General features: G+C 57.8%; 1 protein-coding gene across 16 annotated transcripts in view; it reads left to right on the top strand.

Moving 5' to 3' along the window:
- The window catches only part of NCOR2 (nuclear receptor corepressor 2), a 211,547-nt gene that overhangs the window by 35,107 nt on the left and 158,179 nt on the right, over positions 1 to 18,261 (top strand). The window contains exon 1 of one of the 16 annotated variants that reach the window (XM_032431568.1): positions 9,385 to 9,668. The exons of the other annotated variants lie outside the window; for them this stretch is intronic. The gene's annotated coding sequence lies outside the window, so the exon portion shown is untranslated. Of the gene's footprint in view, positions 1 to 9,384; positions 9,669 to 18,261 lie in introns of those variants that run through there. 16 annotated transcript variants of the gene reach the window in all.

Genomic DNA, 18,261 nt, shown 5'->3' with positions numbered 1-18,261 from the left:
TTTTTTTTGGTGTGTTTTGCTTCTTTCTGCCTGTTCCTGAGATTCATCCGTGTCTTTGGATGTATCAATAACTCCTCCTTTTTTATTGCTGAGTAATATCCCACGTATGAATGTGCCGCAGCTCATTTATCCATTCATGAGTTATGGGCATAGAGGTTGTTTCCAGTTTGGGGCTATTAGGAATAAAGCCAATGAGTCTTTGTGCCTCTAACTGCCTTTTTTTTGCCTTACTGCATTGGCCGACACCCAGGGGGATGCTGGGCAGCAGCAGTTGGGTTTTTAGGGTTAGCTAGCTGTGGGAGTTGTTCTTAACACTCCCATTTTATAGATGAGTAAACTGAGGCTCTGAGCGGTCAGGTGACTTATCTGAAGTCATTCTGCGAGAGTTGAGTGCTCTTTCTCCTCCTTGGAGCTGGGAAGGACCAGGCCCATGTGTTGCACTGCTGTCTTTGCTGGTGCGGAGGGTCGAGCCAAGAACTGATGGCTAGGCGGGGCCAGAACCTCCCCTCTTCCCCGAGGGTTTCTTCTGCCGGAGAGCGAGGGTGTGGTGGAGGTACCATGCCTTCCGGGTCAGGCCCCGTCCACCGGCACTGCTGAGTGAACGTCAGGCCTTGCGTGATCCCGTCGTCTTGGGCAAAGTCACGCAGGCCTTCTGGGGAGGTATTTTTGGGGCAAGGCATGAGCATGACATACAGAAACCCAGGAATGGGGGTGGGGACAAAGAGGGGAGTCTTCTCCTCCTCCTCCCTCGCCTGAGGGGTGTTAGCTAAGATGACTTTTCGGGGAAGGAGGCCCGTAAATTAAATAAGCAATCCCGTAAATAAATAAGTAATGAAGTTAGTGGGGTGCCTAATTACATCAAATTCATAATTATGGATGGATGCCTGCCCGATAATTGTACTTGTTTTTAATCTTTGGCTCCGACATGCGTCTCCTTCCATCTGACAGTGATCCCTGCCCCAGCTGGAGGGGGGAGGGAGGCGCGCTGCCTTGTGGGGCTCCCAGTGAGCCTGGTGATGGGGCCCCCCTGGCGCCAGGGATCCAGGCGGACTTGTCTTCATCCTGCAGTCGGGTTTAAAAACCTACGCAGGTTTTGAAATTGCCGTAGATCACAGTAATAATAACAGAGTTTGTAATAGTAATCGCGTTGCACGTTACATGTTATAATTTAATCTTCCCCAACCCCTGTAAAGCAGAGAGATTGTTATTATCCCCATTTTACAGATGAGGAAACTGAGGAACAGAGAGGTTGAGTGACCTGCCTGAGGTCACACAGCCAGTGAGATTCAAACCCAGGCTGTCTACCTGGGGGCCCACATCCTTCCCATTCTCCTGCCTCAGTGTCCAGGTCATCCTGAGTGGGACTTCCCCTGCTGCCCCTGTGCTTTATGCATTTACTGATGTCTCCTCAGCATGTCCCTTGCAGGGAGAGGCTAATCTAGGGTGGCTCAAAGCCTCGAGAGGCGTAAATGCTGAAAAGATTATGTCATGCCTTCCACGATGGCCATAAATCAAACAGAAACCATTCTGAACCATAAAATAAAAATGTTTGTTTTTCACTTAAAGACAAAGCAAGCCCATTGCTGAAATTAAAAATGCCCTCTTCTTTCTAGATCTTCTCTTTCCCTTTTGGTGGCTTTGGTTTGCTGGCGCTTTGGGCACTCCTCACTCTGCCTGTGGTCCTGTGTTGATGATCCTTAGACCCATTTCCCAGATGAGCAAACCAGGTTCCGGGAGCGGGTGGGGTGGGGCTTGCATTCTAACCAGCTCTTCCCACCTGATTTGGGGAACCGAGACCACCTCAGTCCCCGCTGCGGAGGGGCTGCCTCTCTTGCCTGAGAAGTGAAGGGGCCCTGCGTGTCCGAGGCTGGCAAGCCCAGCTGTCTGGTGGGAAGAGGAGACTGGCTGCGCCTACATCATTTCGGGGTCAGAGGGGATGCGGGGGTGGCTGGGGGCAGTGTTGTTATCACATGCAGGCCCCAGACCCCCAGCCAGTGTTGACACCTGTTCTTTCACGCTCTGCCCTGTGTCTTGGGACGTCTGACCTTCTGAGCCCTTGGTGTGCCTGGGCCTCCCTGGAGGAATTGTCCTGCAGACCACAGGGAGGGAACACCCTTCACTTTCTGGGGTGTGCTCATGCAGCCAGATGGGGCCTGTGTTTTTGGCAGAGGCTGTGGTTTGGGCTGGCCTGGGGCTTGCATTCCCGTGCTGACTTGAGGTTCGTGGGGTTTGGGCGCTCTCCCTGCCCCTCACTACAGTAGGATGCAGAGGAATTGAGGACAGACTCACATGAAGTGCATGTCTTCTTGGTGCCCTGGGGGAGGGAGCAATCTAGGGAGGCTGCCTGGAAGGAGTGGAACAGGCATGTTGAGCAGTAATAAACTTCGCTTGTAGGGATCAGTATAAGTACCACACTCAGACGGGACCTAGCATGAGCAAATACTGTATTTGTTACGAGCGCTGACATTTCCAGACCACCTGCTTGCCTTAGCGTCATGTGAGGGTCCGCCACGATCACCATCATTAACATCAACTTAATTCCTGATGATGCCTGGGCATTGAGTCTGTGCCATGCTGTGAGCTGAGTGTGTTCTAGACATCCACCCGTGTACTCCTTGTGGCAACCCCAAGAGGTAGGTGCTCTTACTTTATCAGCTGCGTTTTATTGGTGGGGAAGCCGGGGCCACAGAGAGGTTAGGTGACTTGCCCAAGGTCATACAGCTGGCAGTGGGCAGAGGTGGGATTTGAACCCAGGCAGATTGACTCCACGCACCTGCTCTGAATTGTGGGGATTGTGCACGCGCCACCTGCAGCCGTGAGCCTGGAACCAGACTGGATCTCTTGGCGGGGCTGCTGCAGCCACGGGCCAGGCTCCATGTGCCACGTAGGGCTCTCAGGCGTGCGTCAGCTGTTCTAGGCTGGGCGGGATTGGTCAGGACATGAGGGGTCTGCTTTCTGCCTCCCTGCAGCCAGCCTGGTGTCCCCATGGCCTCCTGGGGTGGGGCGGGGGGTGTAGACACAGCAAACAAGATGCCAGGGCCCTGCCTTGTGGATCCCATGGGCTGAGAGGGAGATGGGCAGTGCACAAAACAAACACGGTATTGCAAGACGGGCGTATGCTGGCTGTGGAATGATGCAGGGTGGGGGACAACTCTGGTTTTGGGGGGTCTCACTTGAGGTAAAGGAATCAAGAGTGGTCTCTGTGGAGGTGACATTGGAGCTGGGACCTAGACAATGAGAAGGAAGCAGGCATATGAAACGAAGAGGAACGAGTGTTGTAGGTTGGGGAGTAGCCTGTGCAAAGGCCCTGAGGCCATAATGTTTCAAGAATGCTGAGGAGGCCCATATGGCTGGAATGGAGCCAGGGGCACCAGGAGTGGTTCTCTGGATCTGAGGCTGTTCTTTAGACCTCGGGGGTTGGGCTCTTTTCACACTGAAGGCAGAAACCAGGTTTAAGCGCTTTTGCTTCTCCCTTTTGTTTTGCTTATTGATTAACTTACATTTATTGGACACATGGAATGTTCTGGACATTGGTAGGCCACTAGGATCAGAATGATGGAAAAATCAGGCATTGTCCATGTCTTTGAGGAGTTTAATGTCCAGAGGGAGAGTGTCAGTTAAACAGGTGACATCGAGGGTGGTAAGGATCATGTGGAGTTCAGGCTGTCCCTGGGGTATATAACAAGGTCTGAATTTGTCTGTGGTTAGGACAGGCCTTCTTGGACAAATGTCAATTGAGGGGAGACCCGAAGGTGATCAGTTAGGACTCCTGAGTCATGGTGGAGACACACTCAGGCTGGTTTGGGCCACAAGGAGGAATTGATGGGTGCTCATAATGGCAAAGTTCAGGGTAGACAGGTTCAGGCATGGCTGGATCCAGGGGCTCAAACCATGCCTTGGGGAGCTTCCTTCTGTGTGGGCCATGTTTACAGGCAGGTTTCTGCTACCAGTACAGCCAGCCAAGGGGAAGGAGTCACCTGAAGCCCCGAATGGCATTCCTTTCTCTTGCCGAGTAGACCTCCAGTACTTGTTCAGCTATTTTCAACAGCCGCAGGGAGGTGGCCGAGGTGGGGGAAAGGGGTGCCCCAAACTCAGATGCGGTCAAAGAAGGGACTGAGGCAAAAGGGAGGGGTGGGGAGTGTGGCTAACTGGCATGCTGGATATTTTGATTTTCTTCCTCAGAGAAGCCAGAAATCTGGATTTTATAAGCAACGTCCTAATTTTGAAAAAACATTGTGTGTGCCAGAACGAGCTTCCCTGTTGGCCACAGCTGACCGTCATCATTTCATGGCCTCTGTTCTTAGCTATGACTTTCATCTCAAAGTATTTTGCCCTTGGTGATCTGGGCAGAATATCCCATGGAATGTAACAGAAGGTCCCGGGGCTTGGGAAGTCACATTTAACGCCCCTGGAGATCCCATTTCCAAAAGTTGGGGCCCAAGGCCATAGTAGGCCCTGCTAGAGCCCTCCCGTGGAGTTGGAGAGTCTTAGAGCCGTAAAGCCTAGTGGGTGGTGACATAGACTTGGGTACCACATTCCCTGTTTCTAAGCTTTGCCACTTTTGCTTCCTGCCCTTGGGCAAGTCACTTCATCCCTGTTCCTGGGTTTCCCCATCTGTAAAATGGGTCGATTATACTCCATAGGATTGCTGTAAGGCGTAAAGGAGCACATCGGAGCCTGTGCCCCCGATGCCTGGCATGTTGGGAGCGTGTGTCCCCCTGGGCTGGTATTACCTGTCCTTCCTGGTTTGGGGCCTGAGATCCGGCTGGCGGTGGCCAGGAGCATTCCTGGACACCTCCTCCTTCCTCTGCTGCTGGGGCGTGGGCTCCCGGGGCCCCGGAGCGGGCGGCCATCTGCCCCCTGCCTCCTGCCTCTGCCCCAGCCATCCCTGCCAGCCGCTCTGTGCCCTTTGCTGCAAGATGGCGCTGCACTTGGACATGAGTCTGGACAGTTGGGACAGTTAGCCCTGCCCACCGCTAGCTCGCAGCTGCTCCGGGTGGGGGTGGCCCCTTTTTAAAATAAAAACGGCACCCAGGAAAAGAGCCTGGTGGGACAGTTGGCTGCCTTTAACCAACGTGGCTTCTGTCCCTGGATGAAGTGGTAGAGGAAGAAGGGTGCATTTTGGTTTGGGGAAGTCTCCGTTCAGGGACCAAGGTGGTGGCCCGTTTTGGCTTACCTATCAAGGAGGTCCCTTTCTTGCAAGCCCCCTGTGGATGGCTCATGGATACCTCTCTCAGGGAAGGGATTCTGGGTTCCTTGGGGTCCAATTGTAGCTGGCTTAGGCTGGGAGAGGGCTGGCTGCAGGGCCCCTGGGGGGATTCCTCGAGATGCCCACGTGCCTGTCCCCACAGCTTCCAGCCTGGTTCCCCGGACTCGGTGCAGAAAGGAGAGGGGGAGGCCCGGCATGTTGCGGAGCATCTGATGCTGCCGAATTGAGTCTTGATCACGTAGTGGATTGAGCTGTGTCCGCTCGGAACCTGTGAATGTGACCTTGTTTGGACAGAGGGTCTTTGCAGATGCGATCAAGTCAAGCATCTTGAGATGAGATCCTCCTAGATTAGGATGGGCCCGAAGTCTGATGACAAAAGTCCTTAGAAGAGAAGACACACAGAGGAGAAGGCCCTTTGAAGATGGGGGCAGAGACAACAAGCCGAGGACCGCCCGGGGCTACCATGAGCTGGACGAGGCGAGGGAGATCCTCCCCAGAGCCTTGATTTTGGGCTGCCGGTCTCCAGAGCCATGAGAGAATAAAGTGCTCTTGCTTTAAGCACCCCCCCAGTTTGTCGTAATTTGTTTCTGCAGCCCTAGGAAACCGATGTGGTTTTGTGAATTTTATTTTCATCACAGCTAAACTTTAAAGATCTGTTTGTGGCCTTCAAGGCCCTGGACCTCTGGACCCCGTGACCACAGTTGCCGGCCCCAGCCACGCTGGCCACCTGGCCCCAGGGCCTTTGCCCTGGTTGTTTCCTCTGCCTGGCACCCTGTTGGCTGAGAAGTTTCCACATCTGTCTGTCTTCTCCAGCCTGGCCACTGCTGAACTGCCACCGCCCCAGAAACCGTCCCCGGCACCTGCTGTGACGTGCATTACATCACGTCTTCGTCTGCTCTTGACTCCTGACCTCTTCCCGTGTCAGCTCCACGAGGGCAGGCATCTTTGTCCTCATCTCTGCTGTCTCCCCAGTGACCAGTGCGGACAGCAGGGGCTCAGTACGTGTGTGTTGAATGATGGATGGCCCCAGGCCCGGGGTCAGGGACTCTTCCCTTATTGAACGGAGGCAAAATTCACATCACGTGAAATTAACCATTTTCAAGTGAACAACTCATTCGTTTTTCATTCCGGAGCCGTGCTGTACACAGCCAACACCTCTGTCTAGGTCTAAAATATCTTCGTCACCTTCTCCCCAAGGAGACCCAGAAGCCATTAGCAGTCCCTCCCGAATCTCCCCTCCCCGCGGCCCCTGGTGACCACCTGCTCTCTCCTCTCCGTGGACCTGCCTGTTCTGGAGATTTTCTATCAGTGGAATCACACACTGTGACCTTTTGTGTCTGACTCCATGCATGGAGCATCATGTTCTCGAGGTCCATCCACGTTGTGGCAGGGGTCCATGCTTGAACCTTTTTATTGTACGGCATTGTGCGGTCTCTGGAGCGCTGGGGGGCAGGATAGGAGAGGGGAGGTGGGAACAGGCTCGCATGTTTCTAGCTCACGCTCTTTCTTTCTCTTCCCTCAGCCCCAACCCTGCTCCTCTGGGGAGGGAGTGAGTGGGGATCCCTTCCACTGGGGCTGGACCCTGTGGTTCTCTGAGCCCTGCAGCGGGTGTGGTTTCTGTTGACCCTGAGAGAGGCAGCAAGCAGTGTGCCCCCATTTCACAGCTGAGCAGACTGATGCCCGCAGAGGCAAGGGTCTTGCGTCCGGTCCTTCCTGCCTCCCCTGGGGGACCCCTCTGCCTCTCCATCCGTGCCTCAGTGGCCTCCACCAAAGCATGTCTTGTTAAATTCTTCATTGATCGTTCCCCGATGTGCAAAGCTTTGCCTGGCAGACAGGTTCCTGGGGATGGTCTCCCTCAGAGGCTTGGAGAATGAGGTGTTCTTTTGCTAGGCAGTCGACCACGTGCTAATGTTCTCTGATCTTAAGCTCAGGTTTGGCAGCTGGCTCCATCTAGAAGGAGCTGCGTGTCACTGTTTCTGGTTTTTGATGATGGGCCGTGTTCATGAAATCGCTCAACAAATCATCCGCGGCCTGGCTTTTTGGGGGTAAGACACAAGAAGTGACCGTGGCATGACACCGCCCGGCGTCGAACCTGCCCAAAGCATAAATAGCTCTGGTCGGGGTGTGGATGAGTTCCTCCCGGTTCCAGGCCAGCTTCTGCGAAGGTCTGGGCGCAGGTCTGTGTCCAAAACAAACAGAAAAGAACAAAAGGAACCCATGAGTCCTGCCCCTGCTGCTTCGGGCTCCGCTTCCTGGCCGTGTTTTGGTGGGGCCGGTTTCGCCCGTTCCTGAGTTTTGTGATCTGACGCTTAACGGTGAGAGCCAGCACCCAGCTCTGGGGACTAAAAACGCGACTTTGTGTTGCCTGCTGCTTTCTGTGGCTCGGTGTCCCCATCCACGAGGCTTTGGAGTGGCCGAGTCCACACTGTGGCTTTCAGGGCAGGTCCCAGCGGCCTTCCGAAACGCCCTATGGGGAGTTTCCTTGGGAAAGGCTGGAGGGTGCGTTTGACTAAAGTCAACAACATATGGCCTCCGTGGGGCCTCTTGACTGCTGTCCTAGGAGCCATGCTGGTCCCCTCGCTAGTCCAGCGGCCATGGACCTTCGTCACGCGTCAGTCCCATCTGCCCCCGACCTCCGTGGCTCCTCGCTGAGTGTACCACGTGGCAGGATGAATGCAGGCCAGGCTGGCCCATTTCAAACCCCAGCTCGGCTGCTTGCCAGCTGTGTGACCCTGGGCAAGCTGCTTAACCTCTCTGGGCCCGTTTCCTGGGGTTCAGAAGGGCACCCGTGGCCTTTTGTCGGGCTGCTGTGCGGCTGGATGGGTCCACAGGTGAGGTGCTTACACAGCGCTGGGCGCGTAGTACGCCGTCTGCCGCCGTCATTGTCCTGATCCCCCTTGGGAGCCTTTCCAGTCTTCGGAGTGACGTGACTTGCCCAGAGGCGTGATGACCTACTTCCCCCTCTAGTCCGGTTACCCCCTGACCTTGTCTTCTCCCTCTGCCTCGCTCCACACCAGCCTCCTCTCTGCTTCTGCGACACGCCAGACACCGTCCCACCTCCAGACCTTTGCCTTTGCTGTGCCTCCTGCCTGGGGTGCCCGGCCTGGCATCCCCAGGGGACCCCCCCCCGCCGCGTGTCATCACTGGGGATGCCATCTTGGGCAGATATCCTTGGGCCCGAGTCCTGGTTGCTGGGGGCGGGGGCGAGAATCTGGAGAGCCCCCGGGTGGAGGGGGAATCCCGCTGCTCCCCCTGCCCCTGCCCCTCCAAGCACTGTGGGAAGCAGCGCGGGGCCTGCCCCTGCTGCAGATGGGAAGCTGACAGCCCGAGGAGCTCAGACTTGTTTCTGAGTCATACAGCCCAGTTGCAGCCAAGGTTCAGACCCCTGGCTGACCACCAAAGCATCCATTTTGGCCTGTGTGTGTGTGTGTGTGGGGGGGGGGTTGGCTGTCTTTGTTCACCCCCTGGGCCTGTCACCGAGATGACCCTCGTTCCGAATACCAATGCGAGGGGGTCATGTTTGCTTTTCCTGAGATTACAAGTAGGGCAGAAATATTTTAAAGGCAGAGCCTGCCCCTCCGCCATGTCACCCTGGAGGACTGGAGGCCCGGGGAGGGACCGGGCAGCGGCTTTGGTTCCTCGCCAGGCCCAGGCTGGGGAGCCCCACGCCGCCCTTCGGTGGGGGGGGGGCAGGGGGAGGCGGGCAGCTCCGGCTCCCGGGTGGACGGGTCCGGCGGGGAAGGAAGCGGGTTAAAGGAGAATTCGGGCCTGGAGCTCGCTTTCGCCTGCGAGGAGGGAATAGTGAAGAGGTTTTTCTACCGAGCTATAAAAAGGCCTCCCAGCGTTTCAGCTCCTGAGTGTCGGCTGGAAGCCCGCCAGGGTTACCATGGCGATGAGGAATTATTACTTACTGCCAAGGCTGGGAGAAAAAGCGAGTACTTTTGGCTTCCGAACAAGAGGAGTGGACTTATGTAATTCTCTGTGTTTATAGGCCCGGAGTGGCAGGAGGCGAGGAGGGACCGTGGAGGCCTGACACGGAGTTTTGGCCCCGGCGTGGGGTCGGCGGCTGGGGCTTTTGCCTGGTGGGCCTCGGCCCGCGCTGGCCTCGGGGGCGTGGGGGGGGCAGGGGGGCGGGGGGCGGGGGGGGGGGGGTGCGGGCCTGGCTCTGGGGCCTCCCCAGCCGGGGGGGACGCCCGTAGTCTCGCGGGAAGGCGAGCGGCCGCTCGGTGGGGCCGCCGCTCCCCGTGTCAGTCCTGCAGGAAGGATGGCTTTGATGTTGGACGCCGTGTGTCTTCTGGAAGCCAGCAGAACAGTCTGTGTGTGTGGACTCCACTGACCCACTTGCTGGCACAGTTTACTTCTTTCTTTTTCTTTCTTTTCTTTTTTTTTTTTTTTGTGGGAGAGTTACTTCAAGTTGTGTTTGGAGCTGACGTGAGTGGAAGGCTGGTCATGTGCTCGGGTAAGAGAAGTTTCTGGGCTTGGTGGTGGGCAGGGAGACGCGGTGCGGCCGGGTCACGGCCCAGGTGGGCAAAGACCGGGAGCCACCGTGGGGCGGCGGGGCGTCCGTCTGGGGGCCGCCGGGCTCGCCGGGTGGAGGCAGCCCGGTCGCGCCCTGGCCACGGTGGCCTCGGGTGGCCCTGCCCCGGCAGGCGGCGATTGCGGCGCGGCGCTGGGGGGGTGAAGGGCCGGTGGTCACAGTGGTCGGAGTCCCTACGGTCGGGAGCAGGGTGCCGAGAGGTGGGCGGCCCGGCGGGAAAGGCTTCTGGCCGCTGTCTGGCCGCGGGGTTGGACGTGTGGGGTGGGGACCGAGCTGCCCGGAGCTGGGGCGCACGCGTCCTTGCGGGAGAGCGGGCAGAGCCGAGGAATCGGGGTGCTCCTGGCGCCGTGGCTGCAGGGTAGCAGCTGGGGGCCTCGGGATCTGGGGGGTGGGCTCCTCAGCGGGCAGGGGGCAGGGGAGGGGAGCCAGGTGCAGGCAGCCCTGTGGCTGCCCCGGCGCCCGGCTCCCACCGCGGTGGCTCTTGGCTGGGTGCCCGTGTCTGGTTTGAAATCAGCGCCACCGGCCCAGGCTTGCCCAGGGACCTGGCAGCGAGGAGCCGGCATAAACACTGGAAAGTTGGAAGGGCTTCCTGAGCTCACAAGGAGCCTTCAGTTGCAGGCACAGGGGATGAGGGAGCGATTTGTCCTGAGGTCTGGGTGCGCCAGGACCGTTGGAAGCAGCGGGACGTCTCGTGGGGGCCTGGAGCTCGGGCCAGGGAGGGCTGGCTTCCCGGATGGCATCTCTCGTTTGCCATGGACTCGAGTTTGAATCCTGCTTCCATCCCTTTTTACGCTGAGTGGCCTTACCTCACCTGTGTGAGCTTCAGTTCCCTTGTCTGTAAAATGGGGCAAGAGTGAGGGTCACACAGGCTTTGGGATGAGGTGAGGGGGAGCTGTAGCCTCCTGGTTCGTTCTGGGGCCAGACCTCCAGGGTTCACATCCCGGTTAAACACTTCCTGGCCGTGTGGCCTTGGACAGATTCTCTCAACGGCTCTGAGCCTCAGTGTTCTCATCTGGCAAATGGACGCTCCATCTGTCTCCACCCCAGAAGCGGTTGTATGGCTCAAGGGGGCTAAGAAATGGTCCCTTCGCCTCCCCTCGTGGAAGGCGTGACAGTGGGCAGGTCGTGGAACTCAGCTCTCTTGTTCGTACAGTGTGAGCGGCTTGCACTTGCGCCTGAGGGGGAACCAAGACCGGCCTGCGCAGGACCCCTGTGGGCTGGTGTGGGGGAGACTCCTTTAGTGTAGATAAGCTTGGATATAAGTTAGCTACACCTTGGTCTCCACTGATTTTTTTTTCTTCTGTGTTGAGAACCCTCCTGTTCTATATGATTTGGAAACCGCAGTCTGGGTCTCGGGAGGTGGAGAGAGAGGGTTCCTCCTCAAGCCCCAGGCTCTGTTTGCATTTGGGCCTGGGCTGGGGTCCCCGGGGCTGTCCCACTGTGCCTGTTCTGCCCCGTCCCCCACCAAGTATGGGCCAGGCACCCTGACTGCGTGGTGTGGCCTGGAGGTTGGGCGGGCAGGGCTGGCTCTCCCGCCGAGGGTGGCAGTCATCCTGTGTTTGTAAGTGACACCGGATGCTGGGCCGGTGGCTGGCTCGGGGCCTCTCCTCCTGGGCCAGCAGAAGCCGGCAGGGAGTTCCCTGGGTGTCCAGGCTGTCCACGCCAGCTACCCACTGTCCGGTTGTCCTCAGGCCTCTCCTGGAGACCTCGGGAAAGGCCTCTGTAGCAGGGGGCCCCACAAATGTCACCTTGCTGCCCCCAAGCCCCCGGTGCCCACTTGGGTCAGCCGTAGACCTGTGTAGTGGCTGCCTCAGTCCTGCCCTGAGGGTCTCAGTGACTTGACCCCCCCCCCCGTCTGCACGGAGGTGCAGGTGCATAGCGCTCCACACACTCACATACACACAAACGCGTGTGTGTAAAACCCGCCAGGTCTGAATAAGGCTCACTGTGTCATCGTCAGTCTCCTGGTTACGCCGCAGGGACTGAACTGGGCCTCTGTAGGGACATCACCATTGGGGGAGGCTGGCTGAAGGGTACGCGGGGTCGAACTTTCTCATTTCTTATGGCTGCCTATGAATCTATAGTGATCTAAGGAGACACAGAGCATAGGCTTGGGGCCAGGCTGTCCTGGGTTCGAATTCAGCCCATTGGTAGCTGTGTGAATTAGAGCAAGTGGCTGGACCCCTCCAGGCCTCAGTCCTCGTGTGTAAACTGGAGATAGTGTTTGGTACTTTGTGGGGCATGAGGGATGGTTAAATGAGGTGATACACGCTAGGTGTTGAGAAGGGTGCGGGCATGTGCTCAGCGCTGCCTGGGGGGGGCTCTTGGGGTATCATCCCTGATGCGATTGCTGTGGTTCGCCCCGCACTAGCTCATTCCACACCCGAATCAGCCGTGGCTTGGGAGGCTGCTGTATGATCCCCACTTCGCAGATGAGGACACTGAGGCTCGGGTCAGGTGACCCACCCAAGGGCGCAGAGTTTGTGAGGGCTGGGGCTCGACTCAAACCCCAGCCAGAGCCTGTGTATGGAAGTTCTTTGGCTGGGTGACCCCAGGGAGGTTGCTTGCCCTCTCTGAGCCTCGGTCCCCTTCTTCCTTCTCTCCTCACCTGTAGGCTGGGCTTGGAGGTTGGGATGGGGGGTGGTGGCTGGGTTCACGAACTGGGAAAGCCAGAGAGCCCTGACCTCTGGACCCTTTCACTTCCTGGGCCCTCCCAGAGCCTGCCCCCCTCAGCCACGTCTGCGGCCTGTGGGGTCACTCCTGTGACAGCCAGACTCACTTCCTCTCTTAGCACTCTTTCCTCCTTGCTCTGTACTCTGGGCTGCATTTTGCCTTTCTTGCTTTTCCCTGTGGTGAAGGACTGGTTTCTCTTGGACCCCTTCCCACCTCCACGGCGGTGAGAAGGCCTTCGGGTTGTTAACTAGCTCACCCTAGAGCGAGCCGGGTTATCCCCAGCTAGCGCTTAAGCATGAGAAATGCATTCCGTTCAGCCAAAGCTAATCCAAGGCTAGACACGTCTCCAGAGGCTCCTGAGAGAGGGCTTGCGTGGATTTTGTCTCCCTTACGGTGGACTAGTAACTGCACTTGGGCCTTCACGTGTCCCCAGAGGTCCAGGCAGGGCTTGCTTTATGCCTAAGGATTTGGGAGGGTTCCAGACCATCCCAGGCTGGGGTCAGGGGGGGCTACCGGTGGGTCCTGGTGGGGCTGAGCAGGGAGGGGCGTCCACAGTCAGGTCAGATGATGGAGGCTCTGTCTGAGGCTCGGGGAGTACCAGTCACAGCTTAGGGTCTCAGGTGCTGGGATTTGCTGGGCAGAGCCTGGAGGGCAAGAAGTGGGCTGAGTCAGGGACGTTCCAGCCTCACGAGTCTTTTGGCTGTTTTTGGAAGCTCCCATCACGGTCCTGCCCCGGACCTTTGTACTTGCTGTGCCCTCTTCCTGCAACACCCTTCCCTCAGATAGGCTTCTGCTCAAAGGTGGCCTTCCGAGCAGGGACCCGACCTCCCCAAAGTTACTCTTGTCACCTTATACTGTCATCACTTGGGATTTATTATGTGCCCATCGCCATGTCACCCGAACCCATTCCCCCAGGGTTTTGTTCATCTTGGTCACTACTGTGTCCCTAGCACTGGGCACATCATAGGTGTTCAGCAAACGGTTATGCCTGACTCAGTGTCCCCCACGGGCTGTGGATCTGGGCCTGTCCCCTTTCAGTGATTGAGGCCCTTCTGGGGCTGGACGGCTTCACCTGTGCCTCCAGGCAAGTCACACCCCCGAGGGCTCTGGCTGGGGAGACTCCGGTCCTTGCCTCCTCCACCCCAGAAGTTCTGCATCTGGGGCTTGAGAATGCCTTTTGGGGACTCCTGGAAAACTAGGGTCCTTTGAAAAGCAGTTCTTGTGTTTGTGCTCAAGAGTGCCCCACGGGAACTGTACCCCCAGAAGGTCTGCCCCTCCTAGATAAAGTCAGAGAGGCGGAGGTCATGAGCAAGGCACATGGGGGGCAGGGGAGGGGTGTAGACAGCATCAGCTTTGTGTATTGAGGGCTGACAAGGCAGGGCCACCATTGCGCACGCTTTAATTTATTGAGTTCTTCTAACAACCCTCTGAGCCACAGAGAGGGTAAGCATCTTGCCCAAAGACACACAGCCTCAGGCACACGGTATTAGTAGGTAAATGGCATTTTGTGTGCAGCCCTGGGAAGGAGCCCCTTTCCCTCTCTGAGGGAGCCCCACTCATCCGGATCTGAGGCCCAGAGATGCCCACACTCTTCCTCTTCCTCGGGATGGCCTGGAGTTGGTTTCTCAGTGTGGGTCAGGAGCTAAAAGGCTGGAGGAGCCGCCCCCCCTTTCCTCCTCGTTGGCCATTTGCATGACAATGAGCCCTTTGTCCCTGGGTCCAGCCTCCTTCCCAGGCTAATAACATAATTCCCGGCCTGTGATGTCATAATGGGCCCTTTCTGCTGGGGTTGGAGGCTGGGTGGGCAGCTGTAGAGGCTGGGCCCTGGCGGGTAATAGAGAGGTGCTGATTATCGGGGGGCCGGACGCGCTCTCCTTGCAGGATGCCGATTCATCCTCCAGGAGTGGGATTTGCTTCCTTTGACACAGGAGCAAACAGATTCAGAGTTTGTTCAGCCCCCTGGCTGAACCACTTTGCGCCTCTTCTTGGCCTGTGAAGTGGGGGTGAGTCATCCCTGGCTGGCCCTCTCCCGGAGGCGTGGGTGTGAGAGTCCCTTGCTTCCTGGAAACGTGAGGGAGGCCCCTGCGCCCAAGGCAGGACAGCTCAGGGAAAGTGGGCTCAAACCTGGGCCTGTGGCTTACCTCTGTGTCTCAGTTTCCTCGTCTGCTTGGCGGGGGTTCTGCTGGGGCTTGGCGGTGGGCCTCAGTGGGCAGTGTCAGGAAAGGCTGCTGTGTAATGGGGTGAATGGTGCCCCCCCAAAAGATAAGCGCACGCATTAATACCCGTCTCCTCTAAATGTGACCTGCTTTGGGAAAAACGTTTTTGCAGACGTGTCTTGAGATGAGGTCATTTGGATTCCCCGGGTGAGCCCTCTGTTCAGTGACCAGTGTCATTCTGAGGGACAGAAGAGAAGGCACACAGAGGACGCTGCATGAAGACGGGCAGAGACCCCAGTGACGTGGCCAGATGCTGGAGGAGGCAGGGGGGATCCTGCCCGAGAGCCTTCAGGGGAGCGAGGCCTGCCCACACACGGATGTTGCACCTTGGGCCTCCAAACCTGTGAGAGAATAAATTTCTGTTGTTTGAAGCCACCCGGATTATGGTCATTTGTCACAGCAGCCCTAACAGACTAATACAGCCAGGGACCCCCCCATTCTTTGGAGGTTGGAGGGAGCTCTCCCTGGGGCAGATGCATGGGGGTTCTCTTCCCCACCCCAAGCTGAGGGTCCAGGACCTAGGGAGGTGGTTGGGGCAGCTGAGAACACCCCTTTATGCCCAGGGGCGTGGGGAGCCCTGTCAGAGGAGTCCAGGACCTGCCTCCCTTGCCCAGAACCCAAATCCACACATCCTGAACCTGCCTGGTGCCTGCTCCTGGCTCTCCCCCCTCGGGTGGCCCTGCTAAGGAGGACATAACCCAGGAGGCAAGAGGCCCCTCAGATTCCATGCTGGGCCCAGCCTAGGCCCTGAACGCTCATGCCCCACCTGCCTGGCCATTCACCCAGCACCTGGGTTGCAGCCATCCCCTGCTCCCCACCCCTGCGTGCCCGTAAGCCGCCTTGTTTGCCAGGTGCCCTTGACAAAGGGAGACACTGAGCCCCAGAGAAGGCAGGCTACAGCCCCTCGGTGGTAGGGATGGCCTTCAGAGTCTCAGGCATGGCTAATGCATGGGCTGGCATTGCAGCTTCCAGGAGGAAGGGATCAGAGCCCCGGGCCACACTGAAAGCTACGGGGGAGCGTAGACGTGGATCAGTTCTTGGGACATGCTGGCCTAATGTAGATGGCACCCCAAAATCTGACTTTAAGTGGACCCCTTCTTGGCCTCAGTTTCTCTGTTCACAGAGTGGCCTTCGACCTTCGGCTCAGAGTCTGCAATAATGTTCTCAGTGTTCAGGGCCTCAATAAGCATTTATAGGGCGCCTGCTGTGTGCACTGAGCTGGGACTCAGTGGTGGACACAACAGATGCGACTCCTGCCTCACGGACCTAACCTTTGGGGTTGTGGGGAGATGGGAAATAAGGCAGCCGGGACTTGGGGAATGAAGATACCAGATCCCGATGGGGGAGATAACAGAGCAGGGGGCTGGGGTGGGGCTGAGGATGCCGCCTTCCTTCTCCTTCTGGGACCTGGGGTGGGGATTTGCAATGAGCTCTTGCGGGGGGGCCGGATGGACAAGGAGATGGCCGTGGCCAATCTGCAGCAACCTGCGGTTGCCTCCAGCTGGCAGGACTTGGCCTGGACCCGTGAGCGGTGACGTTGGCTACAAGGCCTATGAGGCCCTGACACCAGCCTGGTGGGGGACACGGGTCTTCTCCAGCCTGAGTAGGGAGGCTGGGGTACAGTGGTGATGGATGCCCAGGACACAGTGGCCAAGAGGTGGATGGTGCAGAGGGCAAACGTGGGTTTGCATCCAGGCTCTGCCCCTTGCTTCCTGTGTGACCGCAGGCAAGTTACTTAACCTCTCTGTGCCTCAATCTTGCTTCCCATGGGTACTGTAATGATTAAGTGAACTGATGATAGTGAGCATTGTAGTAGCAATTCACTGTGATGGTGAGTGCGAGGCGCTCACCTTGGGTCTGTTACCGGGACTGCTCAGGACCTGGAATCTGGAAGTGGAGTTTGTTCATCTTTCCACGGTCCTGTTCCTGCCCCTGGGACATGGAGTAGCCTGCTTTGGCCCCAGAACCCCAGTCTCCCCATCTGTGAATGGGGAGCTGAAACAGACTGGTGGCCACACGGAGGTGGGGAGGAAAAGAGGATGGTGGGAGAGGTCAGCACCTATGGGGTCAGGGCTGGGTGTCAGGATCTCTCCCTGCTCCCGGTCTGAGCCATGGCCACCCTCCAGGCCGAGAACAACTGCCTGTTTTACAGCCCAGGAAGCAGGCCCCAGCAGGGATGGGGCCCGAGGTGTGTCTGTGGGCGCAGCCTCATGGCCTCCTGGCTGCGGACAATGCCCCTGTCTGAAAGGAGGGGTGGCGGGGCTGGGGAAGGGGGAGAGAGAGAGCCCTCGCCAGCTCGGGATGTTCTGCCAGAAACCGAGGCCAGAGGCTCCACTTACTGCCTGGGGCTTTGTGGGTGGGGGTGTGCGTGCTGCTGAGGGGTGACCCAGATCTGAGGCAGCGAGGAGGGGCAGCCTTTATCTGCAGAGTTGCCGCCTGCTGGGTCCCCTGTTAGGGCCTCTGATGGCTCGGGACTAGGCCAGGAGACTGCTTCTCCTTCACGGTCAGAGACCGGGAGGCCTGTCCTGGGCTCCTGCCTGGCCCCTTCCTCCTAGTCTGAGTCTGTCCTGGGCTCCCATCTCATTTCTCTTGCCTCCTTCTGGCTGGCTTGGGAGATCTCCCTACCTGCACAGGTGAGGACCAGAGAGTAGAGAGATCTGATTCCAGGGAGATTCATGGGTTAGAATCTGGGTTTTAAGGGGTTGCTATCTTAGGTGACTTGGTTGCAATCGGCAGACTCCCTGCTCCTCCTGCATTTAGCACACAAGGCTCAGGGTAAGCTTCAGGCATGGTTGGATCCAGGGGTTCAGGTGATGAGGTGATCAAAGGTGCAGGAGGGGTCGTAGGCCAAGGGACATAAGGGTGCAGTTTGCAAGCAGTGGGTGCTGGGTGGGCAGACAACAGCAGCTGACCACAGCAGCTTCACTGCCAGCTTGGGGGCCCTGCCCAGCCCCCCTTTCACAGCCAGCGTGTGCCCGTTGGGTTTGGGGCGGTGTTATTTAAGATTCACTGGGTAAGTGGACCCAGCCCCTCCCTCTCCCTGTTTTAATTAGGGGCTTCTCAGGTCCCCCCTCCAAGCCATATGGGAGAACTTCCTGCCTGTCACTCTCCCTGCTCCCCCCGCCCCCCCCTCCCCCGCGCCCAGCTCCCCTGGGCTTTGCTGGGCTCTGTCTTGTGGCTTTCAACTGACCACATGTCAGAAGCCACAGGTCACATCCTGGCAGCCCACGGGCTGTATTTGGATGTCAGACTGATTTATTGGGTTGGGTTTATAGTCTATGTTTTTGAAATAAAAATTGTAAATTGAGGGATGTCTCAGAGTCAGACTTTCTTTGCCTGAAAGGCTTGGAAGCTGTGATCCCCTGGGCCACAGTCTCGAGTGGCCATGATGCCCCCGGCTGGGGCTGAGCCAGTGGCCACCCCCTTCCCATGTCCTTCCACACATGCGGCCCCCGCCTGCCCCCATCCTTGGCACGACTCCAGCCTGGCCCTATGTATTCCAGTCGGGGCATGGTATCCTCGGCCCTCCTTTCTCTTTTCCCCTCCCTAGTTCCGGCTTGGGACCCTCTCCCCCCGAGCCTTGTTAGTCTTGCTCCCTCCACAAACTGATAACCAGATCCCAGGGG

This window comes from Phoca vitulina, unplaced genomic scaffold (genome assembly GCF_004348235.1).
Source record: "Phoca vitulina isolate PV1807 unplaced genomic scaffold, GSC_HSeal_1.0 scaffold46, whole genome shotgun sequence".
In the NCBI taxonomy this organism is placed as follows: Eukaryota; Metazoa; Chordata; class Mammalia; order Carnivora; family Phocidae; genus Phoca; species Phoca vitulina.
The sequence above is the reverse complement of the archived record's forward strand: the minus strand, read 5'-3'. Positions and strand labels throughout refer to the sequence as shown.